Raw genomic sequence first — 12,021 nt, 5'->3', positions numbered from 1 at the left:
TCAGGATTAAAAAAAAAAAAAACTGATTAAAAAAAAAACAAACAACAAAAGCTTAATGTTTCTTTACTACGTGCTTGAAAGTTCCAAAAATAAGAGGAACACTTCACAGTTTATAAAAAGTATTAGGTTAATACTGAATCTAAAATTGATCTTTGACTAATTTCTTTTTACTTCTGACCAACAATCAAGGTAACATCTGATGGGACTTGCAGTGTTTTCAATATGAGAGATTTCTGTCTTCTGTAAGTTCATTATTGAGTGATTGTTTCAAGAGTGCTGCATCCTTTCTTATCCCTTAAATACAGTTGTCATATGTCCATAGCAAGAAAATAAATCTGAGCACAGATATTGATAAATTGATAATGTGTGAATATTACTCAGAACCATTTGGGAAGTTTACTCATTAACCCATACCTTGAATAGAAGGTTCAAAAACATTAATTCTGTAAGTGAAAAAGGATAATTTGGAAAACTTGTCGATGAATTATGAAAAGCAACAAAACTTTGATCTGTTTGAAACTATTCTGGTACTTGTTCGGTTAAAATATGGTAAAATTGAAGCACTGGCTACAGCTAAACAATGCTAGTAGATGAGTCTGAGGGCAGCACCTTGTTTATGGTACTTGAATTGCACTCCCTATTCCTTCTAAAGCTTGTGGCATTTTGTGTTGTAATTTTGTTGTTGTTGTTAATCTTGAATGAAGAAGAACTATAAGCATGAATAGTCATAATTGTAAAATATTGCTGAATAGTTAGGGAAAACTGTTAACATATTACAGTGTAGACATAATAATAATGGTAGCTGACTTCAATTGGCTCCTGCTTTATTAAAGAAATAATGGAAACGTGTTTTACGTAATTGCAGAAAAAGTTGTATATAATGATGTGTAATTTTTCCTGTTGTGATTTTTTTCATTCATGTATTTAATAGGCTCTCTTTAGAACGGCAGCTATGATGGTTCCTGATTATGCCATGATTGCGGAGATAGTTCTGTATTCTTGTGGTTTTGTTTCTGCACGACCTCTATCTGTAAAAATCGTGGCTTCATACCGTCTGTGTCTGAGCAGTTGTCATCCCAGCACCATTATGATTATGGAATGAGAGCTGTGAAGTCAGTACTTACTGCTGCTGGCAACCTGAAGGTAAATGATTTCTTAGATTTTTTTGTTTCCCAGAAATTTACTCAGTAGTGCAGCTCTTTCATGATAAAAGGCACACAATTATGTAGAATGGCAAGTACACACTCAGTGATGAACATTAAAATGAAAAGGGTATATTTTAGGCTGCAAACGTGAAAAAAACCTCAAACCTAAAAGGAGAATTCAAGAAGTTTGTGACCTGATCACCAACTTAAAGGGTTGGCAAGCCCATTAAGTGTGTTGGTTATCTTTCAAGAATTCTGGTTCAGTGCAGATTTAGTGACTTGTATTTGGCATGTTGGCTGCTGTTCTGCGTTATTTTCTTTACACCCTTAGATGCTTTTGCCTTAATATGTTAACACCTTCCAATAGCTCACTGGCTAGTCTGCCAAGTGTGACTCCGGTTTCTCTCCACTTCTTAAGAAAAACGGTTTAGGATACAGTATTTTATTTTGATGTGCGTTATGAACGAATGACATCAAAGGCCTCCTTCCTCCTCCTCCTCCCCCCCCTCAAAAAAGAAAAACCAACGAAAAAAACCAACGCATTACCAGCAAAAGAAACTGAAGCAAAAAAGTAAACAAGCTGTATATCATGGCAAAATATGCTTATGGTGTACGTATCTCTATGCAAGCTTTTAGACTTTCCATTTTGAAAGCAAAAGGTCTACTCAGAACAGGGAAAATTTGTTCTTTATATGAAGAAAATAAACACATATTAAAAAGCAAGGGTTTAATGCTTTAGGAAAAAGTACAGTTTGTAATAATATCTGTAACTGGGCATAAAATAAAGTTCAGTTGGCTTGAATATAGAAAGCTACTGTAATCTCCTTGACATCAAAGTATAAAAGTATGTCCAGAATGTTTCTTATTGTTTGTGGACCTGAACTTGCCAAAAATAATTACACAGATGAACAACAGGAGCTGTTCAGTCAACTAGGCTGTTTAACATTGGCTTTCCAAAACTAATAACGTAAAGCTATTTAGTATCTTTTTTAGCTGAAATATCCATTGGAAGATGAAGAAATTTTGCTGCTTAGATCCATTACACATGTCAACCTGCCTAAATTCTTGTCTCACCATTTACCACTTTTTGAGGTAAAAAAAAAAAAAAATACATATTTTCACTAATGTTAAAAAAACTTGTAAAAAATGCTAATATTATATAACAGATTTATCAGAGTAATAGTCCAAATACTTCAGTTTAGCCCCTAATTATTTTTAAACAGTCTTAGCTGTTCCTTCATAGCAAAGACACTGACCATATGAGTCTACTGTTCATATTTCTGTTAGCTAGTCTTTTGTTATTGAGAAAAGAAAAAGCTTTTTCTGCTTTCTAAAAGCAGCTTCTGTAAAGTAGTTTGACAGAAGCTGATCAATTAGGTAACAAATTCTTTACTCTATACGCACATAAACATGAAAAAAGCTCATGAAATAAATATCAGTAATAAGTTTTGGCTCAGACAAGGTTACGTGACATTCATAATTATTTTATTTTTATCAAAATAGATATTAGTTTGCCTAAATTTTAAAGAACAAATCATTGATTGCATGAGTTTCAAACCTAATGACAGTAGAAATAAGTATGCTTTTCAATTAATTGTTTGAATAGGGTATTACTTCTGATTTGTTTCCTGGTGTGAAGCTGCCAAAACCAGACTACAATGACCTGTTGGAAGCCATCAAAACAAACTGTGTTGCTATGGATTTGCAAATGACTGATGTATTTACTATGAAGATCCTGCAGATATATGAGATGATGATCGTGCGTCATGGCTTTATGATAGTTGGAGAGCCTTTTGGTGGAAAAACTTGTGCGTATCGAGTTCTGGCAGGAGCACTGGGGGGCGTATGCGAGAAGGTATCTAGACACGTTTTATAAATATTTCTTGTGAAATCTGTTTTCAAACAAATTTTAAAAAAAATAGAATTGTGTTTGTACAAAATACAGAATTTACCCCAGGGTCTCTAGGCAAGCATAAGGGAAAACTGAACAGAATTTGATTGAGAAGTTGTCCTTTCAAACTTAAGGAAGGTTCATTCCTGAAGTGGTTTTTACTCACCTGATCTCTGATTTGTGCAATATTACATGTCATCTTTAATCACGAGGAGACAAGAAAAGAATCAGTTGAAGTTAATAAAAAATAAAATTGATATCTTTGACTGGTTTAAGTAAAAACAAAACACAACCAAACCAAAAGAACCCTGTGTGTAGTGGTGTTTTGATGTCAATCTCAGAAATTTACCAAAACGGTCATACTTATTCCTTTGCAAAACATGGGATAAATAAAACAAAGACAGGACTTGACCTGTTTTCATCCACGCAAGTGTAAGTACAGTTCTTGGGTATCTTAACTAACTGCCTAATGTCCAATTCACTAACATTTAAATTAAGTAAAATCCATTTTTACATATCAAGCCACTGTTCGGTATTGAAATTATACTTCCAGCTGCATGCGATAAAGTTGGGAGATTTGTCTTTATGCACTTGTATTCCATCTTTGAAATGTAATATTTATGATATCTTTCCTTCTCTAACCTGATGAAAGTTTTATGAAGATTTAATATATATGTAAAATTCAAGATATACCATACGATATAATTAATGTTTAATGTTAACACTTTTGTACCTATAGGGGCTGATGGAAGAAAACGAAGTTCAGATCACAGTTTTAAATCTCAAATCCATAACAATGGGTCAGCTATATGGACAGTTTGATCCAATTTCACATGAACGGTCAGATGGCATCCTAGCAGTGAGTTTCAGAGCATTTGCTTCTTCTCAGGTAAGTGCGAACAGAGTTAAAGTATTATTGGAAACGACCTTTCAATACATGCATTTCAAGGTGTGTTCACAACAATTGTAGGGTTAATAAGCTTAACTATCTGAATGCAGAGACTATGGATTGTTTTAGTTCTGCTTTGCTCCATGCAAGTGACTTTCTGGGTGCTGGCAAAATGAGATTTGTGTTTCAAAAGTCCATATGTAAAAACAAATTTTGTTATTGTTCTTTGCATCTATTAGAGATAAATGAATATTTAATCCTTATGCTACATTGTCCTTACTTATTTTGTCTTGTTTGGAATAAAATCTCCAATATTTATGTATATGGTAATTTTGATGTTAGTTTTGGTGTTAATTTTGGGTGAAACTGATTCCTGCGCGTGGCTTATGTCTGAACTTCCATTAAAGTCCATTGAAACATTTTGACTGAGTATAATAAAAGAAGGCTGAGGAAGATGGGGCTGGAAAAGAGAAGGCTCCAGGGAGACGTGAGAGTGGCCTTCCAGAATCTGAAGGGGGGGCTTTAAGAAGGAAGGTGACAGACTCTTTAGCAGGGTCTGTTGAGACAGTATATGGGGTAATGGTCAGAAGCTAAAAGAAGGGGAGATTCAGACGGGATATAAGGAAGAAGGTTTTTACAATGAGGGTGGTGAGGCACCAGAACAGGTACTGTGGGATAAATCCTGATGCTATCCATCTTTCTGGGAGACTATCAAAGCCTAGTAAGTAATGGAACTGTAGCAATATAATGGTCCTGCTGTTGGTGAAATTAGGGAAATTTCCGAATCAGCTTTTCTCATTGCATTCTATCTAGACCAATGGTAGAGTAATACTTTATATTTGAGGAAAAAAGCTTTTAACTCTTTGGAGATTAAACAAAGTCATTACTGCATTTTTAACTGAGATTCTCTAAATAATTCCTAAGAGAGAAGCCATTCCTTCATCATGTCTTTTTGTAGAGAGTTTTGCTTTTGTTTATTCATGCCCTCAGCACGAAACCTGTGTACAATCAGTTTGCAGAGGGCAAGTCTTGAAAGTTATATAAGCAGATAATTAAGTTAAGTCTCATGTTCTTAAGCTGTTATTTTCTCTTCCTTTTGTGTCATTAAATTAACTGCAGTAAATTAAGTTACCTAGTAAGGATTATGTAACCTACCTCAATTTTTAAGTTACTGTTCTGAAATAATAATAATAATTAAAAATACCAATAAATCACAAGGCATTCATTTGTAATGAAGAATATGGTAACTTTTTACTGCCCAGTTAACTTTGAGAGTGGTACTTAAGAATGTGGTGTTTTCTTGGGATTCGGTATTGATAAAAAGACTGAAAGAAACGTTATCATAGAGTTACATTTCTCTCCAGTTTTTGTATGTTGTCACTGTTATATTTTCGTTGTCTTAATTGAGAAGTAGAATGTTATTTCTGCTAAAAAGACTGTGATGTCTAAAAGCTCCAACATCTATTGATGAGAGATTAAGCAGCTCACTAGAGACATTAATTTATGTGCAGTATTGCTCTCTAGCCATGTCCAAAAGGATGACTTTGAACCCTGTGATTTTACCTGTGTGTGGGTAAGAAAGTCCTGTTCAGTCTTATTTAAAAGGATGACTTTGATCCATATTTCCTGCAGAGATTGCATTTAAACTAATAAAGAAGAGACTTTGGAAGGTGTCTAGCATTATAAAATAAGATCAATCTTGACCATAAAACTTATCTGTAAATTTTTTTTTTCCTATGCCATTTGAAGGCAACATTCCTGGGTACTCTTCAAAACTAAGCAAAACTATTTTGACTTGTGGCTGCTTTTTTTGGTTTGGGTTAGTACAGGCTTTACAAATCAACTCCTAATAATATGATGAAATGTTTTGCTTGTACAAATACTAACATACTGAATATGTGTAATATACTGTTTCGATTATTTGGGTGTTTTTTAGAATCCGTGAAAATATTTGTAAAGCAAAGTAGAAATTTTTCTTTGACAAATAAAGGTTCACTATTATTTTAAATACTGGTTTATCCGATGAAATATGATTAAAGTGTTATCTTACAGATAAATTACTTCTTTTTCATTGTGAATTAAATAAAAAATGGTAGAAATTGTTTAATTGCTATTTGCTAGATTGCTTTTAAGTTTGTCTACATATGTATTTTAAATTTCTCCTCAATTCTTCCAGAATTTCCTTTTAAATAATTTGAATAAAGAAGTCTATAAGCCACTGCTCATTAACTTTTCAGCGCAAACTACGGCAGCTCAGACTCAGAATATTATAATGTCAAAGCTGGATAGAAGGAGAAAAGGAATTTTTGGGCCTCCTCTAGGGAAAAGAAAAGTAACTGATATCTTTCTGTACGCAGGTGTTTAAATGCAAACGAATATATGAATGTGTTATTTTTGCAACTGACTGCAACCGATATCAAGAAAGGTCGATAAATCCCCAATTCTAATTCTTCTCATTTATTTGCAGACGTTTCCAATCTTATTTCTCTCTTTCACTAGTAATATGCATCTCATTTTAATCAACCGAAAAGATGATACAATACAGATATATGATATGAACAAGTGATCAGCATATCATATTTCCCCCTCAGTGTTTTGTGATTCTGTGCTTTAGATAAGAGTTCTGTACAGCTGAGGTGCTGCTGACAGCACGTAACTCTTGAGTGTTGCTGTTTCTGAGTTTTATACAAATCAAACAGTGGAATTACCAAGGGTTTGTCATTGGTTGTAGGTCTGGATTTCATGTTATGGGAAGAAGAAGCTTGTTCATCCTCGTTGCTCATTTGTGTGGGCGTCTGTGAAGAGATACTCAGACAGAACTCTGGAGTAAAATAAATAGATTCAGAAACCCAGATAGGTTTCCATTCAAAGCCATCTCAGTTTGTTGCTCAGATTACAATTCTAAATAAGAAAAAAGAGAAGAAAAAGGGATAAATGGCATAAATGTGTTTCTAGAACTTGCATTATTTGAATTAGGTTAACTGTGTGAAGTTGTTTCCAGCGGCATATGCTTTAGGAATAGCAGTGCCAAAAATGATATAAAGCTTAATAGACTTGATAGTCTAAGTGAAGTTTGAAGCTTTCCTGGCTCTTCTTGCCTCTGGAGTTTTTATGGGAAAAGGCATGTCAGTGGCGCAGAAGGATTAAGTAGCAAGTACTATTTTGCACTCTTATTAAATGCTCTCAGATACAAGAAAAGAAATACAGATTTTCTGTCTTCTGTATGTTTTGGAATGGCTTTAGAATTGCCACGGTTTCTATTGTGGCTGTTTGTTTTTATTTAACTTGGCAGCAAATCCAGTAAGACCTTTGTGATGATTCTCAGAAGACTGTACTTGTGTACTATTCCAATTCAGCAAAATCAATAAATACAAAATTCTTTTGTTTTCCTTTTCAGGTTGTATTTGTAGATGATGTTAACATGCCAGCCCGAGAGGTCTATGGTGCTCAACCTCCTGTTGAATTACTACGACAGTGGTTAGATCACTGGAATTGGTATGACCTTAAAGATTGCTCAATGATTAAACTTGTAGATATTCAGATCGTTTGTGCGATGGGACCACCAGGTAAGAGACATATATTATACATTTTTTTCTCTCTTTTCTTGGTTTCCAAATGCTAAATTCTTATTGCTTTAGTTTTGGCCTTCGTGGCTATGAATAGGATTTAGGGAATGCTTTCCTTGCAGAAAATATGATCAGCAGTCAAATTGAAGTGGTTGAGGAGCAGCAAATTGACTACACAAGTCTAACGGGAGGAGATATTGCTTTGCAGGAAGACAAGAGCGTATCTGAACAGTATTTTTGAAAATGTTTCGGGCTAATGAAGCCTTGTTTGAAACTTTTTTTAAAAAGCACCAAGTGGAGATCTGCAACAGATAAGCCTTACTTTTCTTGGCAAAAACATGAAGTAATCGCATGATGTCAGGAGATCATCTTTCTCATAGCCTGTGTACAGACTATATATATATCTATATCTATATCTATATCTACATATATATATATATATACATAGACTGTGTGCAGACTATATATATATGTAGTGCGCTCCAACAGTAATGCCTCCTGTTTATTTCTATGGAAAATAAAAACAGATGCAAAGGGCACTACAACACTGATATAGGAAATCCTGATGTACAAAACACTGCTGTTCAGCACAGTCACCACCATTATCTGTGCATTTTTGCCAGCAATGGGAAAGAACCTGTATGTTACATTTGTAAACAAATCTGCATCAGTAGAGAGGACAGGCTGTCACCGCTGCTGAAACACACAACCCACCACTTCATTGTGCTCACATCCGCTGTTTGGTTACCATAAATGTTCTGTAAGCATCAATGAATGTCAATGGACACATTGTTTTTTTCTGCATGGAGGAGTTCAGTGACATACTGTTGCTTCATATACTCTTCCACATCAGATGCTATTGTCAGAGTGCCGCTCTGCTGCCATGTGTTGCATGGCAACAACATATAATGGAATATTAGTTGACAGAGTCATCCTTTACTCCCATGCTACCAATATATGCCTATGCTGCTATGGGCAAACATAATAAAATGGAAGACATTACTTCCAGAAAAGTCTCTTAGCTGCAGCTCCGCATTCCGTCAACTCCCTCCACCCTCTTCAGGGTTTTTTACATCATATCATATGGTATGGAATATTGGAATATCCTCTGTCCGTTTTAGGTGAGCTATACCGGTTCTGTCTCCTCCCAACTTCTTGCGTGCCCTTAGTCCCCCCTCAGTAGTAGGACGATACGAAAAGCTGAGAAACTGAAATGTCCTTGACTCTGTGCAGCACTGGTCAGCAACAGCTGAAACACTGATGTTATCAACACTGTATTTTGTCCTGAAGACAAAACATAGCATTATACTGGACATTATGAGGAAAAAAGAGAAAATCAACTTCCAGCTGAAACTAGGACAGCAGTGTTCAACCACAAAGCACTTTATCTAAACAATTAGTCTGTGGAGCTGAACAGAGGGAAACTGTGAAAGAAAAGCCCAGCTTAATTGCGCATCTTACTTTTTCAAAATTATTTTTTACTTTGGCCGAATTTTGCAGGCACTTTTTCTGTAAAACCTCCTTTTGTTCCTATCTTGAGCTTTTTTGCATGGAGATGCTTTCGAAATCAAGAACGTACATGTAAAGTTTATGATAAAGTCTTTCTTCTTCTACAGAAGTGTGGTTAAAATAAGTTCAAGTCTATCTGTCTATAACTTGACCATTTCAGTCTTTATTTTGTATACTATTTATTGCAAGAGAACACCATGAATACTTTTACTAGCTTGTTGCTTTCATTAATTTTATGACCTGGTGCAGTACTTTTTGTCATGGCACTGCTAGCTGAATGAATGATGAAGACTGAAAAAATATTGCTAGGCTTTTTCTGTTTTACTCTGTCTTCTTCTGTCATTTACAATAGTACTGCTTTCTAATACATAGGTGGCGGTCGAAACCCAGTAACACCACGATTCTTGCGACACTTCAATAAAATCACCATTAATGAGTTTGATGATGAATCCATGTACACGATATTTTCTAGAATCTTAGACTGGCATCTGACTATATGGTAAGAGATCTTTTTGTATGTAGAAAAATCAAAATAATTTAATTATGTTATGGGAAAATTTGAAATAAACGTCTGTAGGAACTTTGTGTTGTAAAGAAATGAACATCTTTTATATCCTTTGCATTTTGTTATATTCATTACTTCAGCTGAGCTGGTGATCATGCTAAAATAGTGAACTTATTCTTCTGAAGTTTCCAACAAAGTTCTAGATTAGCTGAGCCTATTTAAGTTAGTTGAGACATCTCTGTAGTACCGTATTATTTGATGTATAAAAAACAATTTGATTAGAAATTGTTTAAAGAACAAAACCAGAATCTATTCTTAAATTTCCCGTTGTTCAAGGTTTATTCTTTCTTCAGTCTTTCACTGCTGAATAATTTTAAATTGTATTATTAGATTTTTTTATATTTTTATTGATTCAACGTCCGTTTTTCTAAACATTCTAACAGCTAAGTCTCAGAAAATTGTAGTATCCTGTTTCTAGACTAGGTTGATGCTTGACAGCTTCTGACCCTTTGAGAAGGGAGACTGAAGGAAGACGGCAAGGGCTGTTAGACCAACTTTTCTGTTGCCGTTGTTAGTTGCAAAAATCTAGGGTAAAAATCTGGGGAGGAAAGGGTATAATTGCTTATGTCTGACCTTAGGCAGTTTTTCCAGTGTGTTCCATGGTTGCTAGTTTTGATTCATAGACAAGGTTGATCTTTTAATCTAGTAAGGGAACTGATATTTTTCAAGCTGCCCGAGAGGAAGTATAACTCCATTCTGTGCTGGTGGGACCTCACCTGGAGTACTGCATTCAGATGTGGAGTCCTCGGTATAGGAGAGATGTCGGCCTGTTGGAGCACATCTACGGGAGCGCAACAGAAATGATCTGAGGGATGGAACACCTTCCCTGTGAAGATAGGCTAAGAGAGCTGGGACTGTTAGCCTGGAGAAAAGAAGGTTCCGTGGCGAGACCTGATAGTGGCATTCCAGGATCTGAATGGGGTCTATAAGAAAGAACGGGACAGATTTTTTAACAGAGTCTGTTGAGACAGTATGAGGGGAAATGGCTTCAAACTAGAAGAGGGGAGATTTAGACTGGATATAAGGAAGAAGGTTTTACAGTGAGGGTGGTGAGGCACTGGAAGAGGTTGCCCAGAGAGGTAGTGGAATGCCCCATCCTTGGAGACACTCCTAGGTCAGTCTGAACCAGGCTCTGAACACCTTGATCTAGTGTGCGTCCCTGTTCATTGTAGGGGAATTGGACTAATGACATGGAAGAGTCCCTTGCAGCTCAAATAATGATTTTATGACTCCGTAAGCACAGAATTTTAAAACTAGCAGGGACTCAAGAGTAAATCTAAGTGTGCATGTGTTGTATTCTTTATTAATTACCACCTTTTATACCTTATCAGTTACAGCTTTCCACTGCAATTTATAGAACTGATTCCACAAGTTATTAATGGAACCACGCTTATATATAAAGAAGCTATGAAAAATCTACTTCCTGCTCCAGCCAAATCACACTATTTGATCAATCGCCGTGATTTTTCACGTGTTATTCAAGGTGTTTGCCTGTCAAGGCCTGAAACAACAGAATCTACAGAAATGATAAAACATCTCTGGGTTCATGAGGTAAATCACATAATGTTAAGAAATTATTGTTATTATTATTATTATTGTTATTTTAAGATGCCGATTTGACTATTAATGTTTTTGTGATATCTTTTCCTATTGCCTAGCAGCTGTAAATTGCTATCGCATTCATGAGACAAGGTTTTTTGTATTCTGGATGGGCAGACTTAATCAAATATGTCCAGGTGGAGACTGGTGACAAGTAGTGTCCCTCAAGGATCACTCCTGGGACTGGTGCGCATCAACATCTTTATCTATGCACCTTCAACAAGTTTGCAGACAAAAGCAACCTGAGTGGTGCAGTTGAGATTACAGAAGGAAGGGATGTCATCCATGGGCACCTAGACAGGTGTGAGGAGGGAGTTCATGGGAGCGGGATGTTGCATTTGCGTTAGGGAAGTCTGAGATACATGTACAGTCTGGGAGAAGAACTTTGTGAGAGCAGCTCTGCCAAGAAGAACTTAGCGGTCCTGGTGGATGAAGTGCTGGACGTGAGCCAGCAGTGCTATATGTGTTCTTATAGCCCAGAATGCCAAAAGAAGGGTGACGAGCAGAGCAAGAGAGGTGATTGTCCTCCTCTACTCTGCCCTTGTGAGGCCCAATCTGGAGTACTGCGTCCAAGTGTGGAATCCTTACCTCAGGATAGATGTGGAGCTTCTAGAATGGGTCTAGAGAAGGGACACAAAATTTATCAGAAGGCTGAAGCATCTCTTCTATGAAGACAGGCTGAGGGATTTGAGTTTATTCAGCCTGGATAAGAGAAGGCTGTGGGGAGATCTCATTGCAGCCTTCCAGTACTTTCAGGGAGCTTATAAACAGGAGGGAAATCAACTTTTTACGTGGGTGGATAGTGATAGGACAAGGGAGAATGGTTTATACAAGAAGATTTAGATTAAATGTCAGGG

General features: G+C 36.1%; 1 pseudogene across 1 annotated transcript in view; it reads left to right on the top strand.

Moving 5' to 3' along the window:
• The window catches only part of LOC306949110 (dynein axonemal heavy chain 7-like), a 96,369-nt pseudogene that overhangs the window by 42,983 nt on the left and 41,365 nt on the right, over nt 1–12,021 (top strand). The window contains exons 21-28 of the transcript in view: nt 932–1,143; nt 2,139–2,237; nt 2,752–3,000; nt 3,776–3,925; nt 6,102–6,257; nt 7,323–7,491; nt 9,373–9,499; nt 10,897–11,116. The product of the transcript in view is annotated as a dynein axonemal heavy chain 7-like (transcript). The remainder of the gene's footprint in view (nt 1–931; nt 1,144–2,138; nt 2,238–2,751; nt 3,001–3,775; nt 3,926–6,101; nt 6,258–7,322; nt 7,492–9,372; nt 9,500–10,896; nt 11,117–12,021) is intronic.

The sequence above is a fragment of the Tetrao urogallus genome, assembly GCF_951394365.1.
Source record: "Tetrao urogallus genome assembly, chromosome: 8".
Taxonomy (NCBI): domain Eukaryota; kingdom Metazoa; phylum Chordata; class Aves; order Galliformes; family Phasianidae; genus Tetrao; species Tetrao urogallus.
The sequence above is the reverse complement of the archived record's forward strand: the minus strand, read 5'-3'. Positions and strand labels throughout refer to the sequence as shown.